Source organism: Pholis gunnellus (assembly GCF_910591455.1).
Source record: "Pholis gunnellus genome assembly, chromosome: 1".
Taxonomy (NCBI): domain Eukaryota; kingdom Metazoa; phylum Chordata; class Actinopteri; order Perciformes; family Pholidae; genus Pholis; species Pholis gunnellus.
Window position 1 is genome coordinate 21,014,915 of NC_136528.1, and position 13,542 is coordinate 21,028,456.

General features: G+C 39.9%; 1 protein-coding gene across 1 annotated transcript in view; it reads left to right on the top strand.

Annotated features, from left to right (window-relative positions):
- The first annotated feature begins 232 nt into the window (after positions 1 to 232).
- tead1b (TEA domain family member 1b) overlaps positions 233 to 13,542 on the top strand; it is a 48,401-nt gene continuing 35,091 nt past the window's right edge. Inside the window, exons 1-2 of the mRNA XM_079156522.1 lie at positions 233 to 351; positions 832 to 964. The gene's annotated coding sequence lies outside the window, so the exon portion shown is untranslated. The remainder of the gene's footprint in view (positions 352 to 831; positions 965 to 13,542) is intronic.

The window sequence follows — 13,542 nt, forward strand, 5'->3', positions numbered from 1 at the left end:
GGAGTCCCTGAAGGCGTCATTTCTCGGGCTGTTTTGAACCCTCCCTGTCCCTGTCCCTGCTGCTGCTGCTGCTGCTGCTGCCCGCTGCCCAGGCTGGCTCCTCGGCTCGGGATGACGCCACCTCTCGCTCCGCCCCGACGCAAACTCGCTCTTTACGTTCATTTCATTCCTCTTCTCATTCCGAGCATTCTTCGCATCTCTGTCAGTGCGCGAAGCGATTCACCTACACCTTCCTGGCTGGCCCAGAAACACCAGAATAACTTGACATAGTATTAAAAAAAGAAATACCCTGTAACATCCCATTACTCAAAAAAAAAGGGACATTTTTTTATATGAGCTATCAATAACGAGGTAAGTTTCAATGGTAGTTGCAGGTATCCAAACTGGTTGTGGACTTCTGTTCGTGAGGTTTTAGTTGACGTCTTTGGAAATATTAGACAATCTATTAAAAATGTCTGCTTATTTAGGTGTTTACTATTTATCCCATGGCGTGAAGTAGCGTTAGGTCGTCTGTTTCCATCGCTGAGATAGATGGCCGATCCTGGTCGCTGTTTGCAACAGGGTGCTCACTTTGAACACTCACTGTTGCAGCCGATGGCTTTGACACAGCAGCGAAAATCTTTGACATTTTTCACATTTTTTGGAAAAGCAGCCCGATCATACGCCCCTATAAAAAGCACCAGAGGCCGTTTTGTCCGGTCTCAGATCAGCAGAAAGTCCCAGCGGGATGAACTAAAAAAAAGAAATTTATATATATATATACCGCACGAATAACGATTTTTTTTTTGGACAAGATGACGGTTGAAAACGTTGCTGTCTTCCTCTCCGTAGTTGGCTCAGCCGGGACTTGTTGGAGATCACGCAGGAGCATTTTCGGACCACCTCGAAGAGGAAAACACGGTGGAGAGACTTGTTGCTTCAACGCGTTTTTGACGGTGATCTTTAATCGCCATCGAAGTTTTGTGTAAGTACATTTTTCTAAATGTTTGTTTGTCACTTCTCTCAGCAGTGTGTATGTGCTCCATGTTGTTACTGTAACTCTTAACCTAACCGAGTGGACCGGAGGGAAACGTTAGACCTTTTACTGTTTGGTGGATTAAAGCCCCTCACCAACACCAACACTTTCACAAAAACAATGCCAGTCACTATTTGCATTTTTAAAAAATGATGTTTTTGTGTTAATTTAGTGGTTTAGATTTATATTAAAATGGCTAATTTAAGCTAAACTCCTTGGTTATCGTTAGTGAGGACAATTAGATTAAATTGATGCTTATTGCTTTTATTTGGGGTTTCCTTCCTCTACTTTGGGAAATGCCTGCTCAGCTAAAACTGAACTCTCCTCCAACTGTATGCCAGCTGTGTGTGTGTCACAAAGTTTTACTCCTTACAATAATTTTGTGTGGACAACTGCACAGCCTCTCGTGCAAAGGGAAGGATGAGAACGAGGCCAAAAGCTTTCATTAGCAACAGTAACGTTGGATTAAACAGTGGGAGTACACCCAGCTGCACCAAACTCTGAAGGATCTCCTCAATTTGTTTTAATCCCTGACACTTAACTGGATATTTGTCGCTTTAAAGATGCAGATGTGGTTTTGCTTTGAATAACCACCCAGTCAGGTTGTCAGGTCACCTTTAAACAGCTCAGATGTGCTGCTGTGATTCAATAAGTGTCTTTATACTTCATTAATTAAGCAGTTATTAAATAACCTCATTGGTTCTCTTGTGAGCTTTCCTGTTGTGCCTTTTCAGTATCTCAGCTGTCTAGTCACACTAGTCTTGACATCTCACGGCTTCAGTTGTGTTTCATCATAAGCTTGGGGAAAGTAATTGATCATCTCTTAAACAAAAGATAGTTTGTATTATAGCAGAAGAAGTGACTCAACTGAGAAAGCTGCACAAGCTTGGAACACAATCCATGTTCAGTCCGTAAGTTTTGGCTTACAGTTAACTGCTTTTTATAATTTGATGTAACTTATTATGAGAAAAAAAGACATGGAAAAAGACAATGATTTTTATTTGATTAACGTGAAAGTCCGTCATCGTTTCCAGCAAACAGCCTGAATGCAGTCAGGCGTAACCCCAGACATGTCACGATGTAAATCTGCTCGCTTGGAAGAAAAGAATTAGGGGTAGAAACAGATGCTTTGTTTTCAGCTTATGCAACCAGTGGACCTGTTGGACGAAAGCCTGCATAACGTTTGTGCAATAATAGGATGTAGTCTTTGTCTGACTGAATGAGACTTTACCTCTGAAACTAGGAGTTACTGAACGCTCTCTGCTTTTTGATGGAGCATCACCAGAGGTGCCGCCAAGGGGGGCCACAGCCACAATACAATCACGCGCGCCCCCCCCCCCCCCCCACCTCACGCTTACATACGCATAATATGGGAGGCCTTTGTGTGAGTGGGCTTGATCCCAGTAAATGTTTTGTCCCTTATAATCACCGAACTTCTGCAAAATAAATGTGTACATTTGTATTTTTGAGGAAAAGGACAAAAAGCCTATTTGAAAAACAATGAATTGTCTAACACACACACACACACACACACACACACACACACACACACACACACACACACACACACACACATACATATATATGTGTGTATATATATATATATGTTACTAAGCGGCAATCCCCGGTGCTAAAATATAGCCAACTCAACAGAACTGACGAAAACTGCAGTTCATTGAATGGCCACTTGAGGCTGGCTCCAAAAGTGAGTCAATCCTCATAGACCCTCATGTTAAAATGTCCAACTTTACAGCAGAAATAAACATGTTTACCGGCTGGTACAAAATATATAACTCACCCGTTTAAATTATGTTAAGGCTTAAAGTTAGCCATGAGTAAGGGAGTGGCCGCTTTGAGTGTGGGTGTCGTCTCAGGTCGCTAGCTGCTAGCTGTCTCCTCTGCTGGGTCACTGCCTCAGCTCCACCGATGATCCACCTCTTTGACCATTTTTGGATTAGCCGGGAGTTCGTCTGTATCATCACTGCCAACTTCTAAGATGGCGAAGATCGGAACAACCTACTTTAAACTAACAAATGCTCTTCGGAAACCTTTGGTGAAATCACAGAGACTACCTCCCTTGTTTATAGTCTACAGATACATAACACATTAAAACAAGATTGCTGTAATACTCAAAAATGGTAACTGTGCCGGTATTAGTCTAGTCGTAACATCAACTGTAAAATACAAAACCAAAGTATATCAGTGTGCAAATCCCTAAAGGTGCTAAAGTCAAAACTCAGAGCATTAATATAGAAGCAAACAATTATTTGCTTAGTAAAGATATATTGGAGTAATGGCGTTCTGAGCAGGACATTAAGTCACACTCTGTTTGAGCTGTAATCCAAGCTTGTGTGAGCATTAAACATTAGGCTGCCGTAGTATATTAAAGAGACTACAACATAGATATGTTCACAGCTGTGATGACACTGAGCCTGTGTCTTTCTGTATATTATCATAAGTCTAAACTTTTAAATAATTTGGAATTAGTCATTAGTCTTTGTATCGACTTGCAGAGTTATTTTAGTTTTTTATGTCCATGTATTATATTGCATATTTCTTAATTGGCTACACAGGCGATGTGCAACTTGGTTTTGCTGCCTTGTTGAGGCCGCAGAGTGTAGTCTCTTCATCTGTCGTGAAGTGTGGACACAATAATGTGCTTTTGTGAAGCACAGAGTGGACTGTGTTACTTCTCGGGGCAAAGCGACACTCTTCTTTTCTTCGTCTGTCCATCCTGTTGGAGGGTGTTCACTTTTCAGAAAACTATTCTGTGGCCAAACATTTGTCAAATGTCTTTGCTCAATTTATGCTTCACGAAACATTGCAAATATGAATGCTTTTGTCTTTCCTGTGAGCCCGGCGTCACGCTCACACCAGTCTCCTTACCATAAGCATGTTCATGTGTTTAAAGCTCTTACCCTGTTTCTACAATGACGTACGATTTTGTGAAGTCTTTGCATACAGTGATGACAGATTATTATTACTTATAACTGGTGTAGTGTGAGGATGAAGCCAGAAACTCATGTCCGTTTGAAACATAAAACACTAATGCTGAATGACACCTCAGAAAGAGTTCAAACTCTCCTTTTTAGCCACGAGGATTCTTGTCATTATTTCAAATTTTACAACAACCACAACTGGTTCCTGACTGTTTTTAATTATCATATTAAGAGATACAGTCTGTGGTTGAAAGTCATAATTGCCAGCTGGAGAGAAGCACCTGTGTAGTCCGTGCTCCATGCAACAGGTGCGTTAGAGCTGTGATGTATGTAGTTTCTCAGGATGGCATGGAGGCACACTCTAATGTTGAGCATGTCTTTGTTTTCTGCACTAGGATGCAAATACCTTTTAGCAGTGATATGTGTTTGTCTGTGTACTCAGATGAGGAGACGTCTTTATGTCTTGGTTTTTGGTTTGAGCGCTACACTTTTGTTAACACTTAAATTAGTTGTTCATTTTTATTTTTAGGTTTGTTGTATCAAATGAAACTATATATTTGTTACTGTCAACAGTTACAATTGTTTCTGGATACTCTATAACATTCATGCATGAACGGGATATTGATGTTGGAAATAAAAGCTTCACCTGAATGAAAATACAAACGTACGTTCAACAAGGCATGCTTTCTATTTCTAGTAAAAAGCCTGTGAAATTCCTCACGGGAATGTGAACACATCGCCTCCCACGTTTTAATTAAAAGAATAATACACAATATTATTAGGCTATTTTTTGTTATGAAAATTCCGGGCTAGAAAAAGATGTGTGATCTGTAATTGAATCTGGACACAGAGTCATTAATTGTCTAATTAGATGTGATGTGTGGCAGCGGTAGAGTCACATCAAAACATCAGTTTTCTCTGCGGTCAAAGCACGCTTTAAAAAAAAAAAAAAAAAAAGGACACTCCTGCAGGCTTCCAGACTGTGTGTGCCCTGAGGTAAACCCTGGTCTAGAAAGGGAATTTTAGAGTATGTGCTGCTGCTCAGCAGTTTGAGCAGGGCCCACTGAGGCCAGCGGAGAGTGCCACCAAAAAGGAAAAGCTGGCTCAAAGCCACTGACGTCATCTAAGTAAATCTGCTTCAGTACTGCAGCCATAAAATGACTGCCAGCTACCGAATGCACTTTGGCCCTGTCAACCACCTTAGTAAGTGCAACACAGTTGGTTTCTCTCCTCGTGCATACTTATGGAAGACAGGCTGTGTTTAAACCTACTCTCATTTTAGCTTGAGTTGTATCAGACGGAACAAGTCATGTTTGAGCCTTTCTAGTTTTACATTGAGCACCAAATGATTGAGCTTCTATGACCCTTTGAAGGCTTACCACTTTAATATTACAGACTTTAAATGTGTACCATATGGCAGTCTCCTTCATTTTTGGAAGGAGTTTGGACAGCGCAATGTCTCAACCACTCATAATTGATGTGTAGTTCCTCAGAAGTTATTAAGTTGGTGGGAAAAGCATTTTTCTTTCTTACTATTTGGAATAAAAAGACAAATAAACGAGCTGCCTCGTGATCACACACAGATGAAAAGCAATATGTACTCCATGAATCATTAGATGAGTCAGTTTCTGAAACCACTATAAACATTTTGAGTTCTGAACCACAATGAAAGCAGGAAATCTCAGCTTCAACAACTTCCTTTCTCAGTGCTGGCCATAGTAGCGGTAGTGGTGTTCAGCTTGCCACTAGTGAAAGGAAACCCGTGGAACAAAGGCACACAGTCACTTCATTTAGTGAAACTGCGTATAATTTGTGGCTTGTATTCAAATGTGGGTTATTCAGTCTCTCTGGCACCGTATTCCCCAGTCGCTGCTTGTAATAAATTTCCACAAGACCTTCCATCAATGGTCGCTGCATTGTTATCATGGCTGACACAGATCAGGCAGGCTCCCTCTCTGCCCCGAAGGTGTCCTGGATTCAGCGGAGGCACAGATAGACTGGAGGGTGAGCTCCCAACATTAATATGCAGGCTGTGCCCAGTAAATTAGTTTGGAATCTGAGCCGGGACACAGCAATGGGGAGCTGTGTTGTCCCAACTTTTTTTCTTCTCTGTTTGGTCTGTTTAATAGGCCCAAATACTAGACGTTTTCAACGAGAAGTAACGTTGCTTTATAATTACACCATCAACAAAGGTTTGCTGTGCTGTGAAGAAGCAACACACCATTTATTATCTTGTTTTCCCACAGCGTATTTGATGAAATTATAAGATAAGTTGCTGATATTCTATATTTTCATTAGTGAAAAACAAAACCAAAGGTGCATAAGTCTGTCTCTCATAGTTTCTAACTTCCTGTTTGATGTACTCAGTCTGTCTTTTGAAAAATAATCAAATAGTTCCCAGTGATGATATATATACTATTTTGCTTGAAATCCATCATTACTGTTGTGGGAATAAACCGTCTCTGTTGTATCTTTTGGGACGCACAGAGCAGTAATTACGACGCCACTTCCTGAGGGCCTTGTTACCGGTTGGAGAAGTGTAACCCGACCCAACCTCATGTGACTAAACGATGATTTGTGAGGTCTGAACTCATTTTAAAAATATATTACGCCAATCAAAATGAGATCTTATACTTGTTATATGTACTTTATTGATGTTACGGAGCTGTCCGTCACTGTCTGTCATGAACGTTGCCGTCATTACGGCTAGGGATGCCCCCCCCCGATACCCGGTTCTAAACGGGAACCGATAAGACAGTAGTAAATCCCCGGAGTCAAAAAGAACCGATAAGAATATCGATAAGAAACCGAACCGATAAGCAGTATCAATAATAGTACTAGTATCGATAAAATCTTAACGATACCCATCCCTAATCACGGCACTGCTTTGTGGGATATTTATGCCAGCTCGGTGTAGTGTCCATCTAGTGTAGTGTGCATCCGTTCTGTAATATTTCACTTGGAATTAAATGCAATTCATGTACTATTTTGGTTTCATGCTAAGGTTTTGGACATACTACAAACCCTTACTTATTGTTTTAGAGTGCTAAATGTCATGTCAATATGGAATTTGGGACGCAGCCTTATTCTTCAAACACTGCTCACGTTACTGTTTTAAATGTCCAAATGTTCAGATGTGTCGATTTTTTTTTTTTCATCCACGTTTTTGTTTCCTGATGGACGCATTTTCAAGAAGACATGTATTAAATTCCTCGTCCAGCATTGGCTACTCTTAAGACGGCACATAGCGCCTTTGTATTGTGTCTAACTTAATGACTACCTGCTTAGTGTCTCAGCCTTGGATCTTTATTTCTCATTATCCACAGAGTGCCCAAAAATGAATGTAGCTTTAGTTTGACCTATGATTTACGTGATCATGTCAATACTTTAGGGTAGTGGGATTCATTCCTGAATACTGAATAGGGCGGCTTCAATACCAGTAAGTCACAGGTTTTTGATTATTTCTTGCATAGCTGACTTGATCTTCTTTCAATGTCAAACAATTGACATAGAAAACGTCCAAGTATTTTCACACTGTACATAGCCAAAAATGTGAAAGGGCAAACAACCTCTAGTTAAATAAAATTCTCTCAACAACTTGTACATTTTTAAGGTAAATATATTCATATGTATTTTATATAATACTGTTGAACTTCCTGGAGCTAGGCAATACGTTATACGGTGTAACATCAAATTAATTAAAAAATGCTGTTGGGTGTCATATATACAACTGATGATGATACCTCAAAAATATGTGTGTGTAGATATATCTTTAATCAGCCCCGAAAAACAATATACATAATTGGTAAAGATTTTTTCAGTTTCACCTGGCAGCAGATCACTTCTTAGGAGGCTGTTTTATGACCGATGAGTCCAGTGTGACATGCAGATCTTGTCAAGAGACAAAAGGAAGTAGAGGAGAAGACGTATGTGGAGAGTCAGGAAAGAAAGAAGTATGTAAGGAGATAAATGATCGTGCGAGGAGAAGAAGAAAGGAGATGAGAGTCTGTGTGAATTGGCACAGCCAAATGCAAATGGTGGCCTTCACGCTCATCGCTGTGATTTGTTTTTTCATGCCCCTCCGCACGCGTCCTGAATGAGCCAGCGGCCAGCTCTCGGCCTGCTCTGCTCTCATAACTGTCAGGAGATCCTTTATCTGACGGACCTTTATTTACAGCTTTAATTTCCTGAGCTTTATGTGTTCCGCTCGCAGTCCACGGTGACATGGGCGTATGCTGTGTGGAATGCACTGCAAATTTTTGATAGGCAAATGTCTTCTGAGCTTTCATTACATTTCACGTTTGAATGGTCAATTGTATTTTTTTTTATATATTTTGGTATTATTGACAGGATCCGCAGACAATTTTGTGTCTTAGATTTACAGTCAAATTTCCCTCCGTTCAGACTGGAAGACCTTTAGCCGACATATCTGATGTTGTCCAGGTCGTGTTGTTGCTACCTGTTTCTTAGAGGCAGGTAGAGAGGGCTGCTTTGACAGAACCTGTAAATCAATCCTATTCTCTGGCAAACAAAGATTGATCCCATAGTGGCCTGATGGTTGCTGGGCGGTGGGATCCAGGCCTCAGATTTGAGTGGAATGATATCAGACAGATTCGCGGCATCTCAGCCTGCAGGTTCAAAGAGGCATGAAATAAACACTAAGCCATTGCCAATAATGGAGGCGGAAAGTAAGCTTTCCAGCCTCTCTAGTGGACCTGAGGAAATTGGTATTGAAAACCTTGTTTATTCATTCATCTGTACTCCAAACCTGTAGATTTATTCATGAAACCTAAAGGAATATCCAATACAGAATCAAGATTTTTACCCTGACATTCTTGAGTAGTTTGGTGACATGCTGTAGTCTGTTTGGAAATGTTTTCAACATGACCGCGGTTATTAAAAATGGCCCTGCCATCCGCTCGATTTTCTTTTTTAAAAAGGAAATTGCAGTCGGTTAATTGTGTGCTCCAAAAAATGTTTTGCCGTTTTTTTTTTAATTGAAGGTTAAAACTCATTCACCTTTTGATTTTGCTTTATTTTAAACAGAGGCTGCATGCCTGAATTTAGCCTTGTGTAGTAAAGCTTTCTAAATAAATTCTATTCAAAGAGTATTTCATAGATTTCTGATTAATTTTATTTTGCCCTGTAACCGCATTTCAAGGTCCTCAAAGACCTGCTGTCAGACTTCATTCCATAAACATACTTTTCCCAAAGGTAATGAACAGAGACTAAATGGAATTTCAGTCATTGTAAATGTTCACAGTAAGTTACGTGTTGCTCAAAATTGAATATTTTTGACATTGCTGTTATAATTATGCAAAGGCCAGGATCTGTCTTGACAACAAGCTGAAAATGTTGAGTTTGGAAATCACATGGTAATTACAGTTTTACACACTGTGGCTTTAACTACTGTGGACCATGATGGGGTGCACAAAAGTCATTCACAGAATCATTATTGCACCCTCTGAGATAACGGCACAAAAGAACTCCACATGGAAAATTGCATTTGAGACCTCTCATCTGCTATTTCATTACCTTGCTCTGTCTGATGGGTGAAATGGGTTCTCTTAATTTAAGGAGCTGGATTCCAGCTTGCTGAGTGGTTTATGTAATCCCACAGTAAGTGTGATTTCCCATAATGCCATGTCACAGCTTCTACTCTGCTTAGTTACCACATTCACTTATGGCATTGCAGGTGATCTTTACCTCGCATCTCACAAATAATACCATTTCTATGGTGAACACCCTGCAAAGACAGAAGTATGCAGAAGTATTATCTGGAAGCCGCAAGTGTTTCTATAGGTGACATTCATACTTTCTTTTGGCGGACATAATCAGTGCACAGATTCTAAGGCACTAAGAGACTGTCTTCGTTGACAACTGGTTCACATGTTGCACATGGCAAAAGCATCCCATTGATGCCACGGGATGCTAAGAAACCGGTCTATTAAGAATGGGGATGACTTCTATGCTGTATTGTTTCGGTGTTTGTATGAGGACAAGTCAACACACCTTCATTTGGCATGATACGATCTAGACAACAGGGTTACCAGTTTAGTAGATTTTCGGTTGTGGTATGTAATACAAAATGTATGCACACCTTAATATCCCTATAGCACTATACTTATCCTCCTTCATTGCAAACGCTACTTCCCTCCTTTGTTATTCCACCACATCCCATCAATATATTGGTAATCATTTTACATTTTATAAACAACATTGTAGTTTTGCCAGTGCAGCATTGAGGACCAAGAGTTGAATGAATGAAAAAGGGTCAAATTAAAATTCCACAGAGCTTCCAAATAATAAAACATTTTGGACCCACATACATCAAATAAGAACTGGTTCTGCAATTAAAAAAATAGTGAGTCAACTGTCAATTTATAATGAAGGAATAGCATTCATTTGTGCATCTTACATAGGAATCCTGTTCCTACATTTTTTTTTTTTAATAACAAAAATCGTCAATAAATAATTTATGGTTGCAAAATAGTTTTACAATAGTCTGCACCCATATTTTATTCATGTTCTTTTAAATGATTAGTTTGCACATTCTCCAAACATGTTATTAGCAGCCACCAAGCTAAAGTTGAATTAAGTTAGTTTAATAATTAACTGTGTTAGCATTGCTTACACTTTATGGACTTTTAAAAAATGAATTCCCAAAGTAAGTATCAGGATGAAGACCATTTGTATAATTTGAATTCAAGACAGGAAACATCACTGAAAATTAAAGCAGATGGAAAAAGGCAAAGGTGTTTGTTGTAGGCTGTTAACATCTTTTAAGGCTTTGTGCTACTTAGATAAAAAAAAAGTATCAGTTGGGAATTTATTTGAGAAACTTTCAGCAAAGATTGATGTGGAAATGTGCGTAGCGCCTACGTCTGCAGTTCTAGAGGACCTAAGAGAAAGAGTAGATGCAAGGTTATGGACATCACCACGTAGTTCTTCACCAAAAATATATTGTTTTTGGACTTCTGTGTGACTTGTAGGTAAAACTTTTACTACTTCAATTGCGAGTGAAACTTCAAATCTATCTTGAAAGCTTCAATCCCTCGGGGTCTTAGAGATTGTTGCCCTGCCTTGCATTGATACCCTATCTTGAACCGCTGCCCCGACCACGTCGGAGCTCATTATTACACATTGGGATATTATATGACAATACAGAAATCTATTCGTCGTTGCTTTGAAGAGAGTGGGTTGGATGTTGACAGTCAGTTTGTACAGTGTTGTCAGGTTTGTTGTGTTATTTGTGCTGGTTGACTTTCTGTCTCATTTTCCCTCCGATAATGATCGGCATCCTGAAGACACATTTGATCTCATGTTAGAGAAAAGCCCTCTGGAGAAACAGTGTTTATTGGGTAATTTTTGTAGATCAGAAGTGTTAATGTTTATCTGATTTGAGACATGCTCAGTGATTTATCCAATTCAACATTCTTGACTTTTTTCTTCCCTCTCTTGATGCTCTCTGAAACAGATTTGGGTTTTGATAAAATGATTGTATTGGAGTTGTTTCATAGCCTTTACAGCGATAGCTTTTATTGATAGGATAGTAGTTGGAGTTAATTGCAACAATCATAAAAATAAAACAGAGCCAGTGCTCATTGAAAACATTTTATTAGGTCTAGAAGGATGTACACAAATGTTTGTCAACTTGTGCATAAAGATAGACTTATATTTTATAGTTTTCTTGGGTTGTTTTGGTAAAGGTGTGAGAATGAGTTTGTGCGAAATAATGTTTTAGTCGACTCTGCATTATAAGGCTTTATTGAAACACTGGTTTCAAATCTAGAGAAGACATATCAATGCAACGTTTTACAAAAGCCTCTATAATTCTATGTCTGGGCTTGATGAGGATAGAAACAAATATGTTCTTCAGAACTTGTAAGCTGGAAGTGATTACGAGCGCATTATTATATCATTTGGTTGGGATGAGAGGAGCACATCTAGAAAGAGTCCCAGACTGTTAGTGGTTGAAATGGGATTTTTTTTCCCCCTCCCTCATCAGTTTGTGAGTTAGTTCTGCTGTGTCAGCAGTCGGCACACAAAAACAGAATTCAGTAAAAGCTCTCTCTGCTCGCTGGGAGTTTTTTTTTTTTTTTTTTTCAACAGCTTGCTCCCATCCCCCCTTTTTCCCCTCATGAACTGACATGCTGGAAGAAACATATGCTACTATTCCCACTTCCTGACAGCTTGTGCTGCTTGAATGGGATCTTGCTCAGAGAGGAAGCAGTTGTCTGGAAAGAGGGGAGAGATTAAGAAAAGAGAGAAACCTCAGTGAATTTGTTAGTAAAGGAAGTAAAACATTGTGAATTAAGGCAGAAAACAGTTTGACAGTCGAGACAAACTCTGAGATTTCTTTCTTTGTTTTGAATCTGTTTCTGTGTTTGTCTTGAGCTAGACTGCAGATAAAAAGTTGCTCCAACATGCAGTCAACATGTTACCGAATGTTAGAGTGAATTTAATTTGCATGTGAGTAAAGCGGAGGACACTGTCACTTCATTTTGAGCTCATCTCAACACATGTGTCACAGTGTGTACACTGGACTCGTTCAGCCACAGTGCTGTCGTGCACTCAAACGTTTGACAAGAGCTCAAATCTCGATATACAATCATGTACTTAGTGTGTTTATGTGACAAAATGGACATGAAGCCCAAAATAGCACTTCAGGTTGCACAGTGTGAGTGAAGCAGGAGCAGTTCCAAGTAAGACAGCTGCATTGGACAATGAAAAACAGCTGAAACGAGTCAGAGAATTTCCTCTTTAGTTCGCTCAGGATGTCTCATCCACTGGTTGCTTTGCCCATTCCCTCCGGGAGGAGAGAGAACTTGCCTTTCAGCCAACGTGCCTTCATTGTGTTCTTCCGTGTTTTTGTGTTCAGTTGCTGTGCCTCGGAGCAAGCTTTTTCAAACATTCAGTCCCCTGCGTGCATTATTTATTTGCCCATAATTAAGACCGTTTTGTCTTACATGCTTTGAGTTTACCAGTTTGTTATTGTATCCTTTTTTCCATGCATGGACACATTTAAGATGCTAATATGCTCATCTTCATTTGCAACATAATCTGAGAAAAACAAAAACTTCCGTCTGCTGTGTCCGTTTTTGGGCTTTATCCACCCTTTAAGCCAGCACTGCCATACAAGTCAAACAAGTTTTGCAACTATAAAGTCAACCTCTACATGAGCTAGTTTGTCACTCTATCTCCATACAGAACGTTTGAAATCAATTCTGATGTTGTATTATGTAATTTAACCCCCTTGATAAACTCTGTCGAAGTCTCTTGCAGTCCTGTGTGTCCTGGCTGCTGAAGCCACTTTGTGCAGAACGCTCTCCATTCGTGAAGGCCGCACAGTTTATTCTGACCACAACTCTGTCGACTCTCATTTTACTACACATGCGCTTCGCCGAAGCCCATCATTTATGAAGCTGTCGTGTGTGTGATAGTCATTTCTCATAAAATGTGGGATAGTCCGCTGTTTTATGTTTCTGGACATGCAACGCATTCTGCTCCAGATGCTGTCGCCGCATAATGATGCAGTCCTCAGTTTATTAGCTGCAGATTCACCCCGGAGCTTGTTGGTCTTGTCAA